This window comes from Delphinus delphis, chromosome 13 (assembly GCF_949987515.2).
Source record: "Delphinus delphis chromosome 13, mDelDel1.2, whole genome shotgun sequence".
In the NCBI taxonomy this organism is placed as follows: Eukaryota; Metazoa; Chordata; class Mammalia; order Artiodactyla; family Delphinidae; genus Delphinus; species Delphinus delphis.
Window position 1 is genome coordinate 37055857 of NC_082695.1, and position 26625 is coordinate 37082481.

A 26625-nucleotide genomic window follows, 5' to 3' on the forward strand; every position below is an offset into this window, starting at 1 on the left:
CTAGGATATGAGAAGGTTGCCCAGTTGGCCAACAGCAAGTAGCAAATTAATCAAACCCAGAGAGGTGGTCGTGAGAACCTTCGATGTACAGCCTTTAGGTCAGAAGCACAGGTGAAAACCTGGACTTGCCACTGGCATCTAAAAGGGGGTGGGGGAGGGAATTCCCCATTGGTCCAGTGGTTAGGAATTTTCACTTTCACTGCCAAGGGCCTGGGTTCAATCCTTCAAGGAGGAAACAAGATCCCCCAAGCCATGTGGTGTGGCCAAAAACAAAGGGGAAGGGGAGCAGTCTTGTAGGACTGAGCCCTTAACCTGTGGGGTCTGACTCTATCCCCAGGTAGATAGTGTCAGAATGAAGTTAAATTGTAGGATACCCAGCTAGTGTCACATGGAGTTGCTTGGTGGGAAGAAACCCACACATCGGGTGTCAGAACTGTTGTGAGTTTGCTAGTAAAGTGCGAGTAAAAGAGACACAGGAGGAAGAACTGAGTTTCCTAACTCAGCTCCCGACCCACAGAAAGTGTAAGATAATAAATTTGTGTTGTTTAAGCTGCTAAATTTGTGGTAATTTGTTATGCAGCAATAGAAAACTAATACACTCTAATCCTTATAATAATCCATGTACTATTAATATTCCCACTTTACATACAAGAAAAATGAGGCACAGAAAGATTAATAACTTGCCCAAGGTTACACAAGTGGTAGTGGGATTTAAATTTCAGCAGTCTGGAATGACAGCCTACCCACATCCACCCATATCACTCATCACCCTGATCAAAATCTCTGGGTCTTTATCTACCGAGACCCCCTCCAGTGGATGCCTCGAGGCTCAAATGCTACAAAACAAACTCCCAAAAAAAACAAACTCCCAAAAAGTTATAAATAAAATCAAAAGACACACCATAGAGTGGTAGGAGAAGGAAATACCTGTAATTCATATAACTTACCAATGATTAGTATCTAGAACATATTAAGAAATTCTACAAATCAAAAGCAAAAAAAAAAAAAAACAAAAAAAGAGAGAGAGAGAAATAACCCAATAGAAAAATGAACAGAGGGAATTCCCTGGTGGTCCAGTGGTTAGGACTCAGCGCTTTCACTGCTGTGACCCAGGTTCAATCCCTGGTCAGGGAACTAAGATCCCACAAGCTGCGGGGCATGACCACAAAAAAAGAAAAAAAAAAAAAGAAAGAAAGAAAAAGAAAAAAAAAACAAACAGGAGATATGAACAGGCAATTGGCAGAAAGGGAAAGTCAAATAGACAATGAACATATGACATGGTGCTGGGCCTTGCTACTACTCACGCAAATTTCAACAATGATAAAGACCTAAGTATTGGTAAGAATGTGAAACAAGGACTCTCATGTTCTACCTGAGGGAGTAAAATTCCTACAACCACTTTGGAGAGTGATTTAGGAACATCTCGTAAAACTGAATATAAGAATGTCTTCTGGGCTTCCCTGGTGGCGCAGTGGTTGAGAGTCCGCCTGCCGATGCAGGGGACATGGATTCGTGCCCCGGTCCGGGAAGATCCCGCATGCCGCGGAGCAGCTGGGCCCGTGAGCCATGGCCGCTAAGCCTGCGCGTCTAGAGCCTGTGCTCCGCAACGGGAGAGGCCACAACAGTGAGAGGCCCGCGTATCGCAAAAAAAAAAAAAAAAAAAAAAAAAAAAGTCTTCTGAACCAGAAATTCCACTTTAACGTATATAGAGAAACTCTAGCCTATGTGCCTAAGAAGAAATATGAAAGAACATTCACTTCAGTCTGATTTGTATTAAGAAAGAAAATTAAGTGTCCACCAACAGAATGGTCAGTAATTAAGCAGTAAAAACAGTTTTTCCATCTCTAAATATGCTCTATCTCTCCATTTATTTAGGTCTTCTTCAGTTTTTTCAATAAAGTTTGCATTTGGTCCTGTAATCTAAGTTTAACTGATACCAGTCTTTTATGCCATGATATCTTTCTTTTAAATTGAAGTATAGCTGATTTACAATGTTGTGTTAATTTCTGCTGTACAGCAAAGTGACTCAGTTATACATATATATACATTCTTTTTTATATTCTTTTACATTATGGTTTATCCCAGGACATTGAATACAGTTCCCTGTGCTATACAGTTGGACCTCGTCCACCCATTCTATATGTAATAGTTTGCATCTACTAACCCCAAACTCCAGTCCATCCCTCCCCTCCCCTTGGCAATCACAAGTCTGTTCTCTATATGCCAAGATATCTTTTTCCTTTTTCTTTTTTTTTTTTTTGGAGTAAAATTGCTTTACGATGTTGTGTTACTTTCTACTGTACAATGAAGTGAATCAGCTACATGTATAACTATATCCCCTCTCTCTTGGATCTTCCACCCCACCCCCTCATCCCACCCATCTAGGTCATCACAGAGCACTGAGCTGAGCTCCCTGTGCTATAACAGCAGGTTCCCACTAGCTATTTTACACATGGTAGTGTATTTTTGTCAAACCTAATCTCCCAATTCATCCCACCCTCCCCTCCCCACCCTGTGTCCACATGTCTGTTCTCTATGTCTACGTCTCTATTCTTGCCCTACAAATACATTCAACTGTGCCATTTTTCTAGATTCCACATATATGCATTAATGTATGATATTTGTTTTTCTCTTTCTGGCTTACCTCACTCTGTATGACAGACTCTAGGTCCATCCACGTCTCTACAAATGACCCAGTTTCATTCCTTTTTATGGCTGAGTAATATTCCATTGTACATGGTATCTTAATTCTTAAATTTTAAATGTTGGTTTATCTCCTGATGAACTGAGTTATATGTCCAAGTAATTTCTTTCTAATACAAGTGTTTTACCAGGATTTTTGCATGTATAATAACATCTTCCTTTAATCTTCCCAAACAAACAGCAATCTGGCCAAGCATAAAATTCTCTAACTGCACACTTTTCTCTACAAGGAGTTTCAGCAAGGATCTGTTTTCTTCTGGTACTCGTAGAGGTCTAAGCCTATGTTTTGCTCCCTTTAAACAACCTGTTTTTATCTGCCTGTGCATATTGCTTCTCGATCCATGTTGAAAGGGTAAAATTGCTCTGAAGCACTGGCCGTGAAGAGGTGCTGTGGCTCTGTTAGGAGATCACACAGGTCCTGGAACCAAAGAGCGGAAGTAGTTCCTGTCCCTGCAATGTTAGGCTCTCCTGGACCACAGGAACACTTCTCCTAGGAAACCAAGAAACAGTTCCACTGAACCTAAAGCTTTGACTGCATTTGGGGCTTTTCTGCTAGTGGATCAGAAAGCAGAGTGGAGTTACTCTGCTGGTGGGGGTAATTGACCTTAGAGAGCATGAGGAAATAAGATTGCTGCTACATAATCAAGGCGGGGAAGAATATGTCTGGAACTCAGGGATTCACCAGGCTCCCACTTGTTTCCATATACAACAACCATGCCTGGCAAGAACACAGGAGCTAAGGGCTCAGACCTCTCCAGGTAAAGGTCTGGATTTCCCACTAGGCAAACAACATAGACCAGCAGAAAGATGAGCCACAGGTGAGGGGAATCTAGAATGGGTGGCAGGTGAGAAAGGTGGTGAATGTTTATTGCAGTTTGGAGACTAACTACAGCAGAGGGAGCTACAGTATGAGTTCCAACCATCCCGTATAAGTCTATCTTTTAGAAATTTTGACTGGCCTGCCTAGAGCAAGCTTGAACCCATGACTGACAGGAGATGGTGCACAGGTATACCCCAGGCTCCTTGCCCTTCATTCTATACCATCTCCCAGTTCCCCAGGCTGGAGTAACCATATTTATCAACTTAATTTTCTTCTGTTTCACGGCCCCACCCACTACCAGTATTTCCTGGAATTATTTTCCGCATCCACCACTTATCTGTCCTGGTTCTTCTTCTGGAGAAATTCACACAAAGATATTTGAGCAGATTTACTATGAAGCTCATGAAACATCAGCATCAGAACGCCCTATGTTCATGGATGATGTTGGGGTTTTTCTGGAGTAATGAATGCTCCAACTTCGTATAACTTCATAAAACCTGGATCCACTCCTGATTATTTGATATTCCATATATACTATTCATTTGTTTGTTTATTATTATTTGTCTTCCTTCACTACAGTTTAAGCACCGATTAGGCAGGAATTTTAGCTCATTTGTTCACTGTTGAATCCCTAGTACCTTTATCAGTGCCGAGCACATAGTAGATGCTAATAATTTTTGTGGAATAGATAAGCGATAAGCCCCAAATGAACCAAACCCTTTCCTGTTTCTATCTCACTGCATCTGCTCTTTCCTCTAATTAGAATCCCTTCTGCTCCCCCAGCAGCTACTCACTCAAGACCCATCTCATATGTTCAAGAATTGTGTGGGTGGAAATGCAGACATGAATTTAGGGAAGGATTTGTATCTAACCCCAAATGCCTAGTTCCCTCTCCAGGTATGATTTCCCCTATGTGTCTATTTTAACTTTTCATTTAAAATTTTTCAAACAGACAGAAAATAGAAACAGCACAATAACCATATATCCACCATTTAAATACAGCTGTTAATCTTTTGCCATATCACTTCACCAGTATATATTTTTATTTAAATGTATATATTTAAATATAGAATTAATGTAAAACAACTTACTACATCTCATGATCTGTGGATCCGCCGAGTGTTTCCTCCTGTGGTCTCACCTGAGCTCACTCCTGAAGAACTCACTCACCTAGAAGGTTGGCCAGGCTCCCAAAAGTTCAAGGTGGGCTCGTTCCCAGGTGCAGTGGTTGGTGCTGGCTATTGGCTGAGCCCCTCAGTTCTCCTCCAGGACAGTCTCAGGGTTAGTATCAGTAGGAGAAAGGGGAAAGCTGCAAGGCTCACAGAACATCACATCTGCCATAGTCCTTTTTTTTTGCTGTACGCGGGCCTCTCACTGCTGTGGCCTCTCCCATTGCGGAGCACAGGCTCCGGATGCGCAGGCTCAGTGGCCATGGCTCACGGGCCTAGCCGCTCCGTGGCATGTGGGATCCTCCTGGACCGGGGCACGAACCCGTGTCCCCTGCATCGGCAGGCAGACTCCCAACCACTGCGCCACCAGGGAAGCCCTGCCATAGTCCTTTCTTAATCCGTTTATTGAGGTAGAATTTATGTACTGTAAAATCCACTCATTATAAGTGGACGTTTCAATGATTTTTAGTAAATGTACAGAGTTGCACAAACCATCACCACAATCCAGTTTTAGAACACTTTTTCCACCCCCAAAAGCTCCGTTATGACCGTATGCAGTAAGTCTTCATTTCCATCCTCGGCCCATGACAACAACTAATCTACCCAACGTCTCTCTAGATTTGCCTTTTCTGGACATTTCATATCAATAGAATCATACAATATGTGGTCTTATGCATCTAGACATTTTTCCTTAGCATAAGGTTTTTGATGTTCACCCATGTTATAACATGTATCAATAGTTTGTTTCTTTTATGGCTGAGTAATATTCCATTGTCTGGATAGATCACATTTTGTTTATCCACTTATCAGTTGATGGACATTTAGATTGTTTCCAGTTTTTGGCTTTTGTTAATGCTTCTATGAACATTGACATACAAGTTCTTGTGTGGATATATATTTTCTCTTGGGTAGAAGACACCCAGGAGAGGAATTGCTGGATCACAGAGCAAATTTACATTTAACTTGTTAACTATTTCCAAAGTGGCTGCACTTTACATGCCTAAAAACAATCACCGTTGATCTAGTTTCGGTACCTTCTCCCATCTCTTTTAATTATTTATTTATTTATTTGGGCCACGCTGCGCAGCTTGCTGGATCTTAGTTCCCTGACCAGGGATTGAACCAAGGCCCTCGGCAGTGAAAGTGCGGAGTCCTAACCACTGGACCTCCAGGGAATTCCCTCTCCCATCTCTTTTAATCTAGAACTGACGCTATCTCCCCAATTATTTTCATTGTACAATCTCCCACATTCTATTTTTAACTTCGTTTCTTCAAGATGTTTTTTAATTTCTCTATCCCTTCTATTTCTAGGAACTGGAAGTAAGACCTACAGACTTGCTTACATTCAAGTTAACATATTTGGCAAGTGGCAGCATGTACATCATATTGCATCTCATCAGGAGGCACATAATGCCTGATTGTCCTACTATTACTGATTGTAAAATTGATCACTGGGTTGTGGTGGTGAAAGCCAGATCTCTCCATTTTAGGTATTTTTGCCCTTGGCAGTTAGCAAGTAATCCATAGGGTAATTCTATGCCTATTGCCAAAAAAATTAAGTGGGAGAGGGTGTTTTAGATAACTTACAAATATTAAGACACAAGCTGACAATTAAAATTTTTAATGTAATTTTTAAGGAACAATATGTATACTTAGCATCTGGAATTAATTAAGCAATATAGTCAAGTACTCATTTGGCAATGAGTTTTCTGGGAACCAAAACAATAAAGCAAAGATATTTAGTATGAAGTCTCACTTCCGAATAGAATAAGGCACATGAATTCTTCCATAAAGGTGAACTAGACTCCAGCAGGAATGTCTCAAAGGGATCCTTATATAAATACATTGAATAATATAATGGATAATTATTCATATACTGTAAAAGCCTGGACATTTGTATACCTTGACTGAAGAACCAGCCTTCTGTATCTGAAAAGGAAGTTTTCCTCCATTGGGACTTCCCCGGTGGTCCAGTGGTCAGGACTCCGTGCTTTCACTGCCAAGGGTACAGGTTCGATCCCTGGTTGGGGAATTAAGATCTCACAAGCCATGGGGAGAGGCCAAAAAAAAAAGTCTTCCCCCCTCAAACATCCAATTTTGTGAAACAGACCCTAAACAGTGAGAAAAGAAAGGGACACCTGTCATTTCTGCAAGAGCAATTAAAGCAGCCCTAGAAATTAGTAAAATGACAGATTAGCCTAACAGCATTGTTTTGTTACTCCTATAAGGATATTTTTAAAGGAACTGTGATTACACACACACACTCACACAAACACACACACACACAGATTCAAGAACATTATCCTCTGATTACCTAAGATAATACAGTCCAATAACTTGGAGACCCCGGAAGAACAGATAATCACAATTCCCACAAATCTTTTTTCATATTCTTCCTTTCTCTTTCTCTCTCTTATCAGATGTCACAAGCAAACTCTGGCAAGGGCTGAATTGCAATCAATTCGTAGTGACAAATAACTAAAATGCCAGTCTTCTGTGTTGTTGAATGGAGGAAAATACATATGCTTTAGATCCCAGACGTGCAGATGGCACAGTTGAAAGTGTTGGGAAAATTTAGGAACCTGATCCACATTCTTGCCAGAGACAGAGCAGCCTACATTCCTAGGGAAGCTACCAGAAACCATGTATTTTTTTTCTCAAAATACAGCTTTGGATTGTAAAGAAAAAAATGTTGCTTGCCATTCCAGTTCTACAGGGATCAAGCCATTAGTCACTGCAGTCAGCCACCGACAGTGCATCCTGAGGGGAATTCAGGATGGAGAAAAACAGAAAGCATTCTGTGCTTTGAATATACCAGTCCCTAGATAAGATACTTATCTAAGGAAAAATTTCAATGACCCCAGATTCTTGCATCTTCCCATACTTAGAAAAACACTAAAATCATTAATTTGAGATGTCTGTTCTTTGGGATCAGCAATAATCTTTTTGTGCTTGACTATATGTTTTTCCCAGCAAAAAAATTCATCTATAACCTGGCTCCTCCCTCACCTCTTCAGAGAAGTTCTTCAGAGCTTACTTGAGAGCCTGTGTCCCGAGCTACAGTCCTCAGTAAGGTCCCTGAATAAAACTTAATTCACAACTTTTGCATCATGTGTTCTTATTTCAGTCAACAGGATCTACTCATAAACTCAAAAATAAAGTGCTTTATTGATAAATCTGCATCATAAAACATGGAAGAAATTCCTTTGTCTTTTTATTTTTTTATTTCATTTCTTTATTATTTCTTTTATTTTTGGCTGCGTTGGGTGCTGCAAGCAGGCTTTTCTCTAGTTGCAAGCAGGCTTTTCTCTAGTTGCGGGAGAGCGGAGGCTACTCTTGGTTGTGGTGCGTAGGCTTTTCATTGCCACGGCTTCTCTTGTTGTGGAGCATGGGCTCTAGATTGCAGGTTCAGTAGCTGTGGCAACCGGGCTCAGTAGTTGTGGCTTGCGGTCTCTAGAGCACAGGTTCAGTAGCTGTGGCACACGGGTTTAGTTGATCCGGGGCATGTGGGATCTTCCTGGACCAGGGCTCAAACCCGTGTCCCCTGCATTGGCAGGAGGATTCTTAACCACTGCACCACCAGGGAAGCCGAGCTTTGTCTTTTAATTTTAAAATGTTTAATGTCTTTGGACTACAGAAAACTATTTGAATTCCAATTCTTGTATCTAATAATTAAGTAGCCCTGGACAAGTTACTAATGTCTCAAAGTTTCTCCTTCCACATCAGGAACAAGACCTATCAGAGTTGTTTTGAGGAAAGAAAATAATGTAAATAAAAGTGCTGAGAACAGCGTAGGCACTTCATGGACATGGCAGCTACTACTGCGACTGAACATGCTCAAGGTTCAGCTGCCCCTCTGTGCAGCCCTCCTCCACCTCCCCCCAGCTCCTTTCCCAGGCTCACTGACGAACATGCGCAGTGGGAAGGAACACAGAAGGAAAGACAGTGGCACTTTTTTAATAGCTAAGCAAGCCGTTAACATAAATTCTCTTAAAAGCAGGTCTGGAGAAAGGCTTAGGCCTGAGGGTAGAGTGCAGCTTCCGACCGCTTTCCTCATACATAGCTGCCCGTTTCACCTCCAAATCCAAGGGTAGATGAAACTACTGTGGAGCCAGGAAAGGCCAGTTGGAAACGCCTGCATTCCAGGTGCCAGAGCAACCTGCAAAACAGCACGAGATCCATCACTTTCAGCTGCCCCTGGCCCGGCTCCTGACCTTCACCTTTTAGCCTGGGGCTCGGGCAGGAACTCCTACAGTAGGAAGTGAAGCAGGAAGGGTGAGCTCAAGCACGTAGCCCCACCCGCTAGGAAAACCTGCCTCAGAGGGATCCGAGGCTCACGCTCAAACTGGTCGCGCCTCTACCCAGGAATGGGTGGGACCCGGGTGTGCCTTATTCTCCAACACCGGACAGGGTGGCGAGGAAGCGGAGGTTTCCTGTCTGAGAGAGGCGGTGGAAGTCTAGGTAGGTGGAGAAAAGATTTATCCAAGTGGTCCCTCTGACCATTAAATCATTTCTGATGGCCTCACAGCCCCCAGGTTCTCAGTATATCTGTGTCCTAGTGGGTTTATCACAATGATTTGGTAGCGGAACGTGTTAAGTCTTTGGGAACGGAAATAATTAGTACAGTTCTCTCCAAGGTTGAGTCTTGTTTTATAAACACAAAAACTGTGGTAAAGGTCTCCATTCCTCAAGGAGAGTACCAGTGGCATTTGGGGTGGGATGATATTTGGTTGTGCTGGAATCCATACTTGACAGAGCATTTAGCATCCCTCATCCCAAGACACTAAATGCCTGTTGTACCTCCCATGCATTGTGACAACCTTAAAGGGCCGCCGTATGGTTCCAAATGTCCCTTGGAGGGAACCCCACACCTGACTGAGTCGCTGGCGGATGGTCAGATGGTCTTGCTGATAACAGTTAATCAACAGTTATCATTCCTTCTTTTAACCCATTAGTTTGTGATAAACAAGTCAAATGCTTCCATGATATTTGTCTACTTGTCAGAGAGAATAAATTCCATTTATATAATAGTTTTACATATTTAGATAAGGTAAGGCACTTAGTGTAGTGCTTAGTAAATTATGAGTACTCAACAAACAGCTCCAATTTTCAGCTTTTTTATTATTAAACATTAGTTAAAAGGAAAATCAAAAGAAGCAGTATTTTATACCATTTTGAACCTTAATTTCACCTGAGAGGAATTATATTACCTTTTCCGGTTCCTACATTAGCACTCTGTTCTCCCCAAGACTCAATTTCCTTACCTGTAAGTGAGGATGATAGTATTGACACTGTGGAGTTGTTATGAGGCTTAAATGAGACCATGTTTATGAAGTATTGGTGAGTGATAGTGACTAAACAGATTTTTTTTTTGGTTATTTTTACAGATTAAGGAGAAAAAATGGGGCAGGGGGAGGCAGAGGAGGGACACCTCAAGTAGCTTCCAAAATCTCTATGTAATCTAATTCCAAACGTTAACGGGCACACTAATCACCTGGGAATCTTGTTAAAATGCAGATTCTTTTTTTTTTTCACATTCCAATTTTTTTTTTTTTTTCGGTACGCGGGCCTCTCACTGTTGTGGCCTCTCCCGATGCGGAGCACAGGCTCCGGACGCACAGGCTTAGCGGCCATGGCTCACGGGCCCAGCCGCTCCACGGCATGTGGGATCTTCGCGGACCGGGGCACGAACCCGTGTCCCCTGCATCGGCAGGCGGACTCTCAACCACTGCACCACCAGGGAAGCCCCCGATTTTTTTAATTACTAGATTCAAGACATAAAATTTCCTTAATAGAGTCAGAAAAATAACAGGAAAAAGAACTTCAATATTCTTTTAGCTCTTCTAGTTCCTTTGCCTTTCCATGTGAATTTTAGAATAAACTTATCTACCAAAGAAAAAGTCTTGCTGGAATTTTGATAGGAACTGTATTAATTTGGAAGAATTGACATCCTTGTTGAGTCTTTCAGCCCATGAGAATGGTACATCTCTTACTTATTTAGATCTTTGATTTCTTTCATCAGGATTTTCATCATATTAGTCCCATTTCTGTTTTATTAGATTTATATACATTTTTTGAGCAATTGTAAATTGTGTTGTTTTAATTTCAGCTTCTACATGATCATTGTTAGTATATTTGGGTTTTTATGTTAATCTTATATTCTGTGACCTTGCTGAATTCACTTATTAGTCTTAGGAATTATTTTTTGGATTTACATAAGCTTTTCTGTGTAAAGAATCATGTCATGTAAATAAGGATAGTTTACTTCTTCCTTTTTTTTAATTTTTAAATATTATTTTTTTTTATATAGCAGGTTTTTATTAGTCATCCATTTTATACACATCAGTGTATACATGTCAATCCCAATCGTCCAATTCATCCCACCACCACCCCCACCACTTTCCCCCCTTGGTGTCTATACATTTGTTCTCTACATCTGTCTCTTTATTTCTGCCCTGAAAACCGGTTCATCTGTACCATTTTTCTAGGTTCCACATATATGCGTTAATATACGATATTGTTTTTCTCTTTCTGACTCACCTCATTCTGTATGACAGTCTCTAGGTCCATCCACATCTCTACAAATGACCCAATTTCATTCCATTTTATGGCTGAGTAATATTCCATTGTATATATGTACCACATCTTCTTTATCCATTTGTCTGTTGGTGGGCATTTAGGTTGCTTCCATGATCTGGCTATTGTAAATAGTGCTGCAGTGAACACTGGGGTGCATGTGTCTTTTTGAATTATGGTTTTCTCTGGGTATATGCCCAGTAGCGGGATTGCTGGGTCATATGATAATTCTATTTTTAGTTTTTTAAGGAACCTCCATACTGTTCTCCATAGTGGCTGTATCAATTTACATTCCCACCAACAGTGCAAGAGGGTTCCCTTTTCTCCACACCCTCTCCAGCATTTGTTGTTTGTAGGTTTCCTGATGATGCCCATTCTAACTGGTATGAGGTGATACTCATTGTAGTTTTGATTTGCACTTCTCTAATAATTAGTGATGTTGAGCAGCTTTTCATGTGCTTCTTAGCCATTTGTATGTCCTCTTTGGAGAAATGTCTATTTAAGTCTTCTGCCCATTTTTTGATTGGGTTGTTTGTTTTTTTAATATTGAGCTGCATGAGCTGTTTATATATTTTGGAGATTAATCCTTTGTCCGTTGATTCGTTTGCAAATATTTTCTCCCATTCTGAGGGTTGTCTTTTCGTCTTGTTTGTAGTTTCCTTTGCTTTGCAAAAGCTTTTGAGTTTCATTAGGTCCCATTTGTTTATTTTTGTTTTTATTTCCATTACTCTAGGAGGTAGATCAAAAAGATCTTGCTGTGATTTATGTCAAAGAGTGTTCTTCCTATGTTTTCCTCTAAGAGTTTTATAGTGTCCAGTCTTACATTTAGGTCTGTAATCCATTTTGAGTTTATTTTTGTGTATGGTATTAGGGAGTGTTCTAATTTCATTCTTTTACATGTAGCTGTCCAGTTTTCCCAGCACCACTTATTGAAGAGACTATCTTTTCTCCATTGTATATCCTTGCCTCCTTTGTCATAGTTGACCATAGGTGCATGGGTTTATCTCTGGGCTTCCTATCCTGTTCCATTGATCTATGTTTCTGTTTTTGTGCCAGTACCATATTGTCTTGATTACTGTAGCTTTGTAGTATAGTCTGAAGTCAGGGAGTCTGATTCCTCCAGATCTGTTTTTTTCCCTCAAGACTGCTTTGGCTATTCAGGGTCTTTTGTGTCTCCATACAAATTTTAAGATTTTTTGTTCTAGTTCTGTAAAAAATGCCATTGGTAATTTGATGGGGATTGCATTGAATCTGTAGATCACTTTGGGGGGCATAGTCATTTTCACAATATTGATTCTTCCAGTCCAAAACATGGTATATCTCTCCACCTGTTTGTTTTGTCTTTAATTTCTTTCATCAGTGTCAGTTTTCTGCATACAGGTCTTTTATCTTCCTAGGTAGGTTTATTCCTAGGTATTTTATTCTTTTTGTTGCAGTGGTAAATGGGAGTGTTTCCTTAATTTCTCTTTCATATTTTTCATCATTAGTGTATAGGAATGCAAGAGATTTTTGTGCATTAATTTTGTATCCTGCAACTTTACCAAATTCATAAAATGCAGATTCTGATTCAACAGGTGAGGGAGGGGGTGGGCCCCTGAGATTCTGCATCTAACAAGCTCCCAGGAGGAGATTTGTGAGCCAGGACCAATCTGGGTTTGCATGTGATTCAATCAATAATTGTGTGATGAATTATCTCTGAGATTCAGTTCCATATCTGTGAAATGGTCACAATAATACACACCTTACATAAGCATGATAATTGCACAATATAACATATCTGCAAAGCAACTGTCATTATTTCACAAGTTTAGGATTTATTTTAATGCCCTGGCCGCTCTGAGCCCAGAAAAAATAAACATAATTATATCGCTCTTGCACTTGGCAGGCAGAGTTTAGAGTCAGACAGACCTTGGTTCAGGTCCCACTTTCCTGCTTTTCACCCATCTTGCCTGACGCAATTTACTCTGTTCCTCCAAATTTAGTTTCTTTATCTGTAAAATAAAACTGGTAACTACCCTATATTCACAGTATACGGATTAAATGAGCTATAGCTCATGTAAAAGACTTAGCACATATATTTAGCAGAGCATGCATTCTATGCTTAATAACTGATAGTTATTATTACACCAGGTAATCTAGGCTGTTTCCAGGCTGTCTAAAATGTTGTTACTATATAAAATGGAATTCTCTGCCGGAAACACTTTGGGTAGAAAATTTACTCATGGGATTAGAAAGATGCCTACTTCTTCTTAGCATTTTTTTCATCATCTTACTATTTGTGTTGAGAATTGTCAGACACACTTTTGAAAAGCAGCAATACTGAGGGGCCAAATATACTTAAAAAGGAAAATGATCACTTTTAATTTGATCTACAATATCTACCTCAGGAATTCCCTGGCGGTCCAGCGGTTAGAGCTTGGTGATTTCACTGTCAAGGGCCCGGGTTCAATCCCTGGTCGGGGAACTGAGATCTCACAAGCCCCGCACCACGGCCAAAAATATAAAATAAAATATCTACTGCAAACTGAAATAAGTAACAAATGGCTTAAGTGGATTAAAGTGCCAATTTTTAAAATTTTTTCAGAAACCTAGCCCTTTAAATCTACATGAAAATATACAGTGTTGTTAGCTCATGACAATAAATCCACTTGGCCAGATGGTTTCCATTTGGTTCAAGCAAGTATTCTGAGTAACGGGCCGTAGGAAAGCGGTCTCTCCACCCCACGCTTCCTGTGGTTGAGGCTTAGAGGGGGCCAGTGCCCAAATTTCCTAAAGTTAGTAGGCAAGCCAATGAGGGCCTCGGAGGTCATCACATTTGTTCCAGATCTGAAGCTCTAAATGCATAGCATTTAAGAGGCGTGTGTATGTTCAAGCAGGACTAACCGGAAATACGGACTAGGAGAAATCACATGTTCTTGATGTTAACTAAGGCCATCCTGGCCACGCCAAACACCACGGCTGCCATTTACTTTTCCAGATGAATGAACAAGGAAAAATCGAAAACTTTGGCCCTGGGATTTTGTTTGGCTTGGTTTGGTGTTCTAAAATTGTTCCTTTGTAAACACATCTTATTAAAGCCTCACAGGGAGTTTAGAGGTTGAGATTTTTGCCTTGTTTCCCCACCTATCACATTACAAAAGAGGAAGTTAGTCATCAGGCAATGAATTCCCAGTCACCTTCAGAATCAGAAAAAAACCTCATCTGCCCAGGGAGCTTGAAGGGAGGTGATTCCACAGTTGCTGAATTACTATTACCACTGGGATCAGTCTCCCCTGCACTGGTGGGCAACCCTTGTAAAAATGGATAAGGGCAAGAACACAGTAAAAAGTCAGACAGAAGCAGATGGTTATGTGACTGCTGGAATGGAATTCAATGAGGATGAATCTAGTAAAAGAGCTGGGTCATCCGCAAAGAGAAAGCTAAAGTGGACGTCTAAGGAGGAATTACGTACCGTGAGGGTCCAAGTGGTTCGAGATAGCTATCAAAGAAAGGGTCAAAGAAATTCCAGAATTGGTACAGAATTCCCATGTAAGTGGCTATTCTAATAAAAATGGACAAGGAAACATTCGCAGGGAAATTTGATTGGAATCACGAGACCTGAGTGAACTAATGTTACTAGGTAGTTTTTTGGTGAAGAGTCCCATCAAAAGCCATCCTATAATAGGGAGAAAATGCAAGTGTTCAAGGCATCTTCAACTGACTTCTAAGATACAGAATATTGGGACTTCCTGGCAGTCCACTGGTTAAGACTCTGTGCTCTCACTGCAGGGGGCACAGGTTCCATCCCTGGTCAGGGAACTAAAAAACCACATGCCTCGCGGTGTGGCCAAAAAGAAATAAAGAAAAAGAAATACAGACTATCCCTTCATGCAAGTTGAAATATAGCAGGAAACAGCTTTCCTTGTGTTATGTGTGGGCTCTGGACTTATCATGAATTTGATTATCAAAAGATACCTGGAAGGTTCTTTTGTGAAGTAGGTTAGAACTACTGCAATTTTTCATCACAATCAGGAGAAGGGTGCTATGCAATGGGCCATGCAAAGAATTTTGATTTGGGGACTTCCCTGGCGATCCAGTGGTTAAGACTCCAAACTTCCACTGCAGGGGGCAAGTGTTCAATCCCTGGTCGGGCAGCTAATATCCCACATGCCTTGCGGCACAGCCAAAAAAAAAAAAAAAAGAATTTTGATTTTACTCTACGTATAATGAAACTCATTGGAAGACTTTTTATTTATTAAGGACTCGTTGGTTGTTTTCTAGTATAAACCAGTCCTGCAGCTACATTACTCCCTTCCATTCACTAAATATTTTATGAAAGTCCAATACACACCAGTCACTGTTCTAGGCTCTGGATATAAACTATTGAACAAGATAGGCAAAATCACATCCACTGCCAGCCTGGATGATACCTTTGGACAATTTTTTTTTAAGACAACCCGTCTGGTGGGTAAGTAAAGGCAGATTTTAGCCCATTCACTTACCTCAACTAGGCATCCTTATACAGTGCACAACCTGTGCAAATGTTCATGGTGACCCTGGACAAGTGACTTGACTTCAATGACCTTATTTCTTAGGGGGGCAGTCAGACAATAACCAAACAAACCCAAAATAATTATAGAGGATGGTGTGATGGAGAAAAACTAAAGAGAGAAAGACTTCTACAGATCAGATGATCAGGAAAGTTCCTCTGAAGAGATGGCAATTAGGCTGAGGCATGAAGTATGTGAAGGAGACAAATGCGGTAAGAACATTGCAGTAAAAGAGAATAGCACGTGTGATGGCCTTCAGGTGTGTTAAAGTTGAAGCGGCGCTATAACATCAGAGGGTAAGAACTTAACCTCAAGACAGATGACCCTGGGTTTGATTATGTTACTCAGAGTTATTTAACCTCGCTGAGTCTTGGCTTCCTCACATAAAATGGAGATTAAAAACACCTACCTTATAAGGTTGTTTGAGGATTAAATGAGATAATGTGTGCATTTAATAGGGGGTTGATAAATCATAAGCATCGCGTGCACACACACACACACACACACACACACACCCATAAGCCTAAAAAAGAAACTGAGAAGGAATTTCTAAAGAGGAAAAAGAAGAGTCTGGTGTCACTGAAGCCAGGAGGAGAGAGTTAAAAGATGAAGGTGGTCAGCGGTGTGAAATGGGTTTTTTTAAATAAGTGCTTTAACTTTTATTGTCCTTGTATCCTTATGAAAGATGACAGACATTTTGATATTAAGTGGGCACATGATGTACAGAATTTACTGTAAACCAGAGAGTGGAAACCAGTGCTGAATTCTATATTTTGACATCTAGCCCAGTAACTAACATGTGACCCTCTGACCTTCATGAATGAAATGTCATTAGAAATATCAGATCACCCCTTTGAGACATGTAATTAGTAGAGAAAATGATCTCAGGTTGTTCCGGAAAGGAAATCACAGCGTGAGGATCTGGTTGTTCTGCCATCATTACATGTGAGTATGTAAGAGGGCTCAGAAAAGCAACCACTGAATCTGGCCATGGTCATTTTAGCAGAGTAGCTTCACTATCATGGCTGAGTTGGAAGCCTTATGACTGTCTGAGGAATTATTCTCATACGTGGAAATGCAGAAAGATAACATACCTGCCCTGTTAAGAAGGTCGGCTCAGACCAGGAGCAGAGACCCAAGACAGTAACTGAAGTGGAGAATAGGATCAAGTTTGCATCTTTGTTTAAAGATGCGAATCACTTACACATGATTATATGCTGAGGAGAAGCTGAAAATACAGAAGACGATGATAGTTGATGTATAGGTAGGAGGTAAGAGGTCATAGGACCCAGAACACGAGTGGAGGGTGCACACCTTTTGTTGTGAAATGAGAAGGAAATATGAATGAGTATAAATATCCTAACCTTTTACAGATGGGAGTAGAGAGTTTAAATTTCTCAGGGTGTACTACATTTGCCTGGGAAGTTAGATCTGAGACTGAGGGACAAGGAATTAAAGGGTAGGTTGACAGGATTGACGTATGGAACTACAAAAGTGGGTGATTGATTTGATATCGTCCTGTAACAATTTTTGGATACTATCCGGTTTGGTGGGGGATGAGGGGTTTTGTTTGTTTGTTTTGGCCATACCGCACCACTTGCAGGATCTCAGTTCCACGACCAGGGATTGAACCCAGGCCACAGCAGTGAAAGCTTAGAATCCTAACCACTTGGCCACCAGGGAATTCCCAGGATGCAATAGTTTTTAATCCACAAATTTCTTTATAGCGGGAATAAAATGACCCAAATATTGGGTTGGCCAAAAAGTTCGTTTCCTCACGATGTTACGGAAAACCCCGAACGAACTTTTTGGCCAACCCAATATAAAGGAACAGGAGATATTCTGAGCAATTAAAAAATATATATTTATTTATTTATTTGGTTGCACTAGGTCTTAGTTGTGGCAGGCAGGCTCCTTAGTTGTGGATCCAGGGCTCCTTAGCAGCAGCACATGGGCTCATTAGTTGTGGCACGCAAGCTCCTTAGTTGCATCATGCATGTGGAATCTAGATCCCTGTCCAGGGATAGAACCCAGGCCCCCTGCATTGGGAGCGCAGAGTCTTATCCACTGCGCCACCAGGGAAGTCCCCTGAGCAACTTTTGAAGCTAGCTCTTTGGATGGTAAAATTTCAGTCTGAAGTTTTGCTGGGGGAAAAAAAAGTGGGATTAAACCTAGGGAGCAGATATATGCAGTCCCAAGCCAGAGGCATGGCTCTTGTGCTTCCAGGGTTCAAAAATTTGCAAAATGACAGAGAACCTCCCTCCGGTCTATTATCGTTTTATTATATTTGTTTCCTGACAGCCTTCCTGACAGAGACACTCTCTCTGCCCATGGCAGGGAATTCATAAGCCAAGGCCATTCCCAGAAGCTTTTGTCTCAGTAACCTTTCTGAATCATACAACTGGTTCTCCAGTATTACTAATCAGTCATTTAAAAATCCTTTAGAGACAGAAGAGGCTGCTGGGGCTCATGGCAGAGTGACCTTGACTTCTCTCAGCTCAACAAATGCCGGGACAGAATGCCGGGACACACACAGAGCAGATTTACAACTCTACTGGGAAACTCGTGAGATAGGCCTAACTATTGAGATGGGGTCATTTTCAAGGTCACTGTTTCAACAACGAAAAAATGCACTGAAGTAAACAGATTCCAAGTTTTAGCTAGTGTTATTGACCCTCTTGCTCCAATGGGCTGAGCACGCTATAAATTATTCACGTGTGTTAAGTTATTCATCATGGCCATAATGAAATTCTGGCTACTGTGCCATGTCCAACTCATGCTCCATTTATGCTAATAAGAGAGCACTGCCACCCTGGATACGGTCCCTTGTCCCTGGAGAGATTTTTCTGTACATAATAAAAACCCATCTAGAAAGCTGGGTCGCTGGGTCTTCAGCCTTGCGGAGCCTGTTGACAACACTATCCGTTTCTACCACAGGGTGGCACCCGCGAACCTCGAAAGGCGCTGCGCGGCTGTGCTGGGAATCCCACACTCCGCGAGCCTGAACCAGGGGTGCCAGAGAGCAGCCCACGCGTTTCACCAAGGAGAAAACTGCCACCCAAAGAAGGTAAGGGACCCGACCCAAACCACAGCGATATTGTGCCAAAGGCAGGATAAAAGTCCTTGTGTCAACACTGTCAATCCCAAATTCATTCCACCAAAGGGCAGTGGTTTTCAAACCAAAACAACCTCTCTCCTCTGGATGTTTCTTTTTCTAATCCCCTCCGAGGACACCCAGCCACCAGTCTCTGCCTCCACAGCACAGAACACACCTGAGTCCTCCAGGTGCTGTCCTAAGAGTATTACATGTACTAACTCATCATAACCTTCACAGCGGTCCTATAGGGCAGAAAAGAGTATTTAGAATCCCCATTTTAAAATAAACAAATTAAATTAAATCCCCATTTTACAGATGAGAAGCCTGAGGCACAGAGATCTCCGAGTGGGGAAATGGCAGAGCTGCAGTTTGAGCCTCAAGCCTGTGTTATCCCCATGGCTTAACACACCCAGCGGTGGCCTCCAGTGAATGTGCCTGCAGCTTCTCTTAGAAAACCCAAGCTACCAGGCATCCAGTCCCTCCATTTCCATCCCTTCTACCTCATCATTATCTGCATCTCCCCCCAGCCTTGAATCCTTCTCTTTCTACTGGTAATTCTGATCCCGGTGTCTCTCAGTGTCCCAGAGGACAATTATTCTCCCCTCATCCCTCTATGGAAACTGCCCCACTGAAGCTCCTGATAAGCCTGGTTTGTCAGACCCCGTGGGTGCCCCGTTCCTCTCCCTTCTTTGTCACCGTTGTCCCCTCCCTGCAGCCTCACCTCCTTGAGCTTACAGGACACTGTCCTCCTCTGGTCTTCTTCCACAACAATGTTCTCACTTGGTTTTTTTGAAGCCTATCTCAGACCCCGTGACTCAGAATCTCTGGCTCTGGAGTAGTTTTGCAAACTCCTCGGGTGGTTTGGCTGCGACCACTGCTCCCTGCTCCCATGGTAAATATGCACGATTCCACTTATATGAAGTACCCAAGTAGTCAGATTCATGGAGACGGAAAGTAGAACAGAGCCACCAGGGGCCATGCAGGCTTCAGACCATCACCCTTCCTGCCTGGCTAATTCCTGCTCATCAATCCGGCTCAGCTCCTGGCTGCTGCTGGGCTAAGTGGACCCTCTGCATTCTCTCTCTCCCTTAGAAATCTCATTTGTTCCACAGCTGCAGCTCTTCCCTACATATTATTCGTTCCTAAATCCCCCTCCAGCCCCAGCAGTGCTCCTGAGTCCTGATACAAATTCACATCTCCCGCCTGCTCTCTTACACAAGACACCGACTTTCCTCCAGCATCTCAAAGCCAACACGTCCAAAACTTGAGTTATCATTTTCCCTCTTTCCACCCTGCTTTTCCTCCTGTATTTTCTATTTCAGAAGCCAGTATCATCATGTCCTGTGTGTATCAGGTACTTAGAACAGTGCCTAGTAGCTATTATTATTCTATGAGGGTTAATAATATTATTAACAATAAAATTATAAAACTAGAATTATGACAAAGACTTTTAGAAATATGATGAAGCCAGAGATGAAGTATCTGTCACTCTACAGCATCTCCATATTTAAGATAACTTGAAAAACTTGTCTCTTAAATACTGAAGTGGAAAAGGAAAAGCTTAATGATGGAACATGCTCATACTAGAAGCCAAACACTACGGTTGATTATCCCCAGAAGAAAACTTCCTTTGAAAAGTGGAGCCTTGCCAGAAGACCTAACAAAAGGTAGAAATAGCAAGATATTTCAGATATACAGTCTAAGAGGACACAGATGACTAAGGGTTGAACAGTTTTACGTCTCTCTAATCAAGATGTGCTAGAGATTATAGAAGACTCTCAAAAGATGTATTAATGATTTACTGACTAAACAAAATTAATGTGATATTGTCAAAGATGAGCCATTATGAATGGATAAACAAAATGTATAAACATACAATGAGATACTATTCAGCCTTAAAAAGGAATGAAGTACTAATACATGGTACAACATGGCTGAATCTTGAAAACATGCTAAGTGAAATAAGCCAGACACAGAATGACAAATATTGTATGATTCCACTTATATGAGGTACCCAAAGTAGTCAAATTCATAGAAACAGAAAGTAGAATGCTGGTTGCCAGGGGCTGGGGGGTAGGAGGGAATGGGGAGCTAGTTTTTAATGGGTACAGTGTGAGTTCAGAATGATGAAAAAGTTCCAGAGATAAATAGTGGTGATGATTGCACAACAAAGTGAATGTACTTAGTGCCTCTGAACTAGACACTTACAAATGGTTAAAGTGGTAAATTTTGGTTATATATATTTTACCACAATAAAAAAAATCAAAAGAAGAGCCATCAAGCTCAATACTTAATAAATAACTATAAAGTTTCCTTAAATATATTTTTCCTAGTAATAGATAAAATTTGTAAAATTTCATAAATAAATGCAATATACGTCTCCAAGATGGGATGTCAGTAAGGACAACAGTTTGGGGAACAGCTTTCCAGTATATCCAATTAAAGTTGGAAAGAGGTAATTACAATAAAAATCATAACTTAAACATCCAAGGAAGAGATGCAGGAGAAGGAAGATAGTTCTCTCAAAGAATAAAGGAGCAAAGGACATTTTATTTTATACAAAAGTCAATCAGAACAGAAATTGTAATATAAAAGTCTGTTGCTACACTTCTGCCATTATACAAATGGGGATATTTAATTTTGAGTGTCAAAAATGAAGAATTGTGAACATCAAAATTGCTCTTGTTATTCTCTTTTTGATAGAATAATTTCCTAATGGAAAACTTCAAATCAAAAATTTTTTTTTTTTTTTTTTTTTTGGCTGTGCCACGTGGCATGTGAGATCTTAGTTCCCTGAGCAAGGATCGAACCTGCGCCCCCTGCCGTGGAAGTGCAGAGTCTTAACCACTGGACCTCCAGGGAAGTCCCCTAGCTGCTCTTGTAGAAGCTTTATCAGAGGCCATTGGTGCTCCCAGAACCTCCATTTGCCTCTCCCACCCTCCAGGCCACCTTGCCATTGGGCTGGGGACTAGTTCTGGCCACTGGAAAGTAGCAGGGTGACATGTGTCCCTTCCAAGATGGAGCAGGTGAAAGCCAGTGGGCCCCCTCCATCTGTTTCCCTGTCCTGTTGAGTCTGGCAGTTGACACGGTGGCAGAGTTCACAAGATCAGGAAGCCTGGATTCTCAAGATGCTGCTTGTAGACAGGCCTGGCCAGCCTGCATTGGACCTTCCGTGAGGAAAAAAAATTGTGTTTTTAGCCACTGAAATTCGGGGGTTTATTTGTTACCATAACATAGCCACACTTCTACTGACTGATACAAATGATAAGGTGGAAATCCTTACTATTTTCCCTACTCATCAAGTCAGTTCTACCTCTGACCACTTTCTAAAACTCCAAAGTAGCCATCGTTAAATACTAAGAAACGCTAGAGGGCACAATTGCGTTGTGGAAAACTGGCCAATAGTGTAAATGAAGCAAGGTATGGAATCTCGCAAAAATTAAACAGTGCGACAGAAAAATGGGTCATGAAAATCATTAGCTTTGGAAACAACTGTTTTCTTTGCAAATTTCTTAGCTACATTTTGCCATTTGAGATCATTGAATTAAGAGAAAATTTCAACACTTTAATTTTAATACAAAACTAATAGGGCTTCCCTGGTGGCGCAGTGGTTGAGAGTCTGCCTGCCAGTGCAGGGGATATGGGTTCGAGCCCTGGTCTGGGAAGATCCCACATGCCGCGGAGCAACTGGGCCCGTGAGCCACAATTACTGAGCCTGCATGTCTGGAGCCTGTGCTCCGCAGCAGGAGAGGCCGCCACAGTGAGAGGCCTGTGCACCGCAATGAAGAGGGGCCCCCGCTTGCCACAACCAGAGAAAGCCCTCGCACAGAAATGAAGACCCAACACAGCCAAAAATAAATAAATAAATTAAAAAAAAAAAAAAACTAATAAATTCCCAAAACACGTAAAGCATATACTTTTCCAAATATGAATACTTACATTGGAAAACTAGTGGGAGTGTTCTCAGTGTAAGAGACTCAATTGTCTTCCGTCTATATTTTTTTCTTTCTTCGGATATGCCTGTCTGCCAGCACTGTTAACGGCCGTGGAATCCGTACATATTCTAACCTGGTTGCTTGAGAAGGCTCCAGTTTCTAAAGTTTCCTTGTTATAAGAGGTGACCAGATGTTGCAAACATCAAGCTGTGACAGGAAGCTCTCCTCCCACCACAATGTCATCCTGCGTGCTGAGCAGACTTCCTTTTCCCGTTTCCTTTTTCCCCTCTCTCTCATTTTTTTTCTTCAACGTCTATTCAAAAGCTGCTGCCAAAACTATCTTCCTCTGTTGTTGTTCTGATGACATCATCCCCTTCCCTGACTTGCCCCTATCTTTAGTTTCCGGGTCCCAGTTTGCCTTCATTTCCTTGGGCTTCATTTCTGTGCTGCCTCTACTGCATTTTCCCGTGCTGTCTGCTGCTTCTTTCCACTTCTGCACGGGACTGTCATTCTTGACGTCCCAGCGTTGAGGTATCTATTCATCTTTACTTCTAACAAAAGAATTATTCCCAGGTCTCTTCCAAAAGAACTTCATTTATGTATTCATTGCTCAAGCACATATTAAGCACCTTCTGCATGCAGGGCACGATTCTGGGTACTGTAAGAGGGCATATAACGTGAAAGACATGGTCCTCGAACTCAAAACTACCAGGTAGCTGTTTATGTTGGGGTTTTGGAAAAGCAATTTGGGGGATGAACTAGCAGGAGAAAATTATGCAATGATAACCAAATAACTACACCATCAGAGTGGCAGACTTGGGGTCATTCTAATTATTTTATCATCTTGTCAAAATTATAATTTCAACAAAAAAAAAGTTGACTCTTAAATTGGTGTTAAGGATATGACCCTTACACCAAATTACAAAAACTATTATTTCCAGTGCATACCACGCTCCTATTAAAAAAGAATTTATTTTAATTTAATTTTATTTTTATTTATTTATTTTTTTGGCTGCATTGGGTCTTCGTTGCTGTGCGCGGGCTTTCTCTAGTTGCAGCGAGCCGGGGCTACTCTTCGTTGTGGTGCGCAGGCTTCTCATTGCGGTGGCTTCTCTTGTTGCGGAGCACGGCCTCTAGGCGTGTGGGCTTCAGTAGTTGCAGCACGTGGGCTCAGTAGTTGTGGCGTGGGCTCTAGGGCATGCGGGCTTCAGTAGTTGTGGCACGCAGGCTCTAGAGCACAGGCTCAGTAATTGTGGTGCACGGGCTTAGTTGCTTCGTGGCATGTGGGATCTTCCCGGACCAGGGATCAAATCCATGTCCCCTGCAGTAGCAGGCGGATTCTTAACCACTGTCCCACCCAGGAAGTCCGATTTTTTTTTTTTTTTTTGAGTGAGTTTAAGACAACACAGTAAACAGTATCACATCAAAAGGGAAAATGTTATAGTAACATAGAAAAAGACAGTTGTGTCAAACCCAAGACTCTAATATGAGAAAAACTATCATCTAAATTATATGATGTTATTTAGTGACCCAAACTACCTTAAATAGTACTCAAGAGTATAAAATTCATCACTGTGATTATAGTTTTTTGGTATTGATGTGATATGTAGAAAAACTACTTTGCATTCTTATTAAAATAAAATTTTGAGATTTTAGCATGGGATAAACACTGCCTAATAATCACATGTATTGAAGAAAAATCCCTTCTTAACTGAAGACCATGCTGATATTTTTTACTTAGGAGAGTGGAATTTAGTCTAATGAGGTTTGGTGTATTAGAAAGCATACTAAGTTAAAAGCTTCTAGCTTAGTCATTAATTTGCTGCTTGTTGTTAGGCATACTAATTTGAATCTCTCATTTCTAGTTTACTGACCCTGAAATGAGGATAATAACATCTACTTACCCACTCTTCGAGGTTGTTTTAAGAATCAAATGTGATAGTGTATTTGAATAATTTGAAAAGTATAAAGTATTATTCAATGTAAGGTATTATTTTCATTATATTTATGCCACTGTGATTTTAAAATGTGATAAAAATTATTTATTGATTCAGTCAATGAAAAGTTCATGTCATCTTTAGTTGTTTATGGAAACTGTTTATAGGCTCACGGGTTTATAGGGCAACATAATTAACAAATATTAAATAAATGAAAATACCTGCCTTCTACTATTATAACCTCTCCAAATGTTTCGTTTCAAATCAAATTAGCGTTTGTGCATAAAAATTATTCTCAAATTTTCTATATTTTTAGGGTGACAGAATTCAAACACCCTAAATTATATTTTTTGATACAATATTAAGTATTCTTAAAATTGTTGTCATGTGCTTACTATGTATCAGGTGTTGCACTAGGAATTAAAGATAGAAATATAACTGAATGGTACCTGCCAAGAATTATTATTTCACTTGAGTGTTTAAAATTAAAAACATAACTTGACATTTTAAAAGAATATTTATGGGATCAAATCAAACAAGTGGTAATGGTATGCCATATTCATTAAATTTGTATTAGTATTTCTCTTTTTTTTTTTTTTTTTGACTGCGCTGGGTCTTAGTTGCAGCACGTGGGATCTTCCCTGCAGCACGCGGGACCTTTAGTTGCAACATGCGGACTGTTAGTTGCAACATGCATGCAGGATCTAGTTCCCCGACCAGAGATCGAACCCAGGCCCTCTGCATTGGGAGCTCGGAGTCTTACCCACTGGACCACCAGGGAAGTCCCTGCATTAGTATTTTTTATTAAACAGTAGCCATAATTTATTGAGTGAATACTATGAGCCATGCACTGTACTCAGTATTTTATGCTCTTATTTTATTTAATTCTCATAACAACAACTCTAAGATGGAGGAACAATTATTACTCCCAATTAATGGATAAAGAAACTGACACTAAGAGAAGTAACTTGTCAAGGTCACACATCTGATAACTTGAATTTGAACCAGAGGTGCTCCTCACCATTATGTTGTACTATCTCAACAAAAGGAACTTGTATAAATACACATTGAGAACCAAATATGTAGCCCATGATGTTTTAGTGGAATAGATTTGGGATATTCAACTGACTACATGACTTGTGAGTGGTAAAGATCTGTGATGGTTAATTTTATGTGTCAACTTGCCTGAGCCATGTGATGCCAAGATACTTGGTCAAACATTATTCTGGACCACGTCTGTGAGGGTGTTTCTGAATGAGATTAACATTACATGGGGACTTCCCTGGTGGCACAGTGGTTAAGAATCCGCCTGCCAATGCAGGGGACGTGGTTTTGAGCCCTGGTCCAGGAAGATCCCACATGCCTCAGAGCAACTAAGCCTGTGCACCACAACTACTGAGCCTGCGCTCTAGAGCCCACGATCCACAACTACTGAAGCCCGCGCCCCTAGAGCCCGTGCTCTGCAACAAAGAGAAGCCACCACAATGATAAGCTCACGCACTGCAAGGAAGAGTAGCCCCCACTCGCCGCAACTAGAGAAAGCCCACGCACAGCAACGAAGACCCAACGCAGCCAAAAATAAGTAAATAATTTTTTTTTAAATTAAAAACATTACATGAATTGCCCTCCCTAATGTGGGTGGGCCTCATCCAATCAGGTGAAAGCCTAAGTAGAACAAAAAAAACTGACCCTCCCCCAAGTAAGGGAGAATTCCTCCTGCTGGACTGACTTCAAACTGGGACACTGACTTTTTCCTGTCTTCAAACTAGAGCTGAAACATCAGCTCTTCCTGTTCTCAGGTCTTTGGACTAGAACTGGAACTACGTCATTGGCTCTTCTGGGTCCCAGTTTGCTGAGTC

General features: G+C 41.2%; 1 protein-coding gene and 1 non-coding gene across 2 annotated transcripts in view; both read left to right on the top strand.

Moving 5' to 3' along the window:
- Positions 1 to 1062: 1062 nt before the first annotated feature.
- On the top strand, positions 1063 to 1134 carry TRNAE-UUC (transfer RNA glutamic acid (anticodon UUC)). Its single transcript has one exon. It is a non-coding gene; the product is annotated as a tRNA-Glu (tRNA).
- Positions 1135 to 18843: 17709 nt separating this feature from the next.
- YES1 (YES proto-oncogene 1, Src family tyrosine kinase) overlaps positions 18844 to 26625 on the top strand; it is a 99860-nt gene continuing 92078 nt past the window's right edge. Inside the window, exon 1 of the mRNA XM_060028755.1 lies at positions 18844 to 18864. The gene's annotated coding sequence lies outside the window, so the exon portion shown is untranslated. The remainder of the gene's footprint in view (positions 18865 to 26625) is intronic.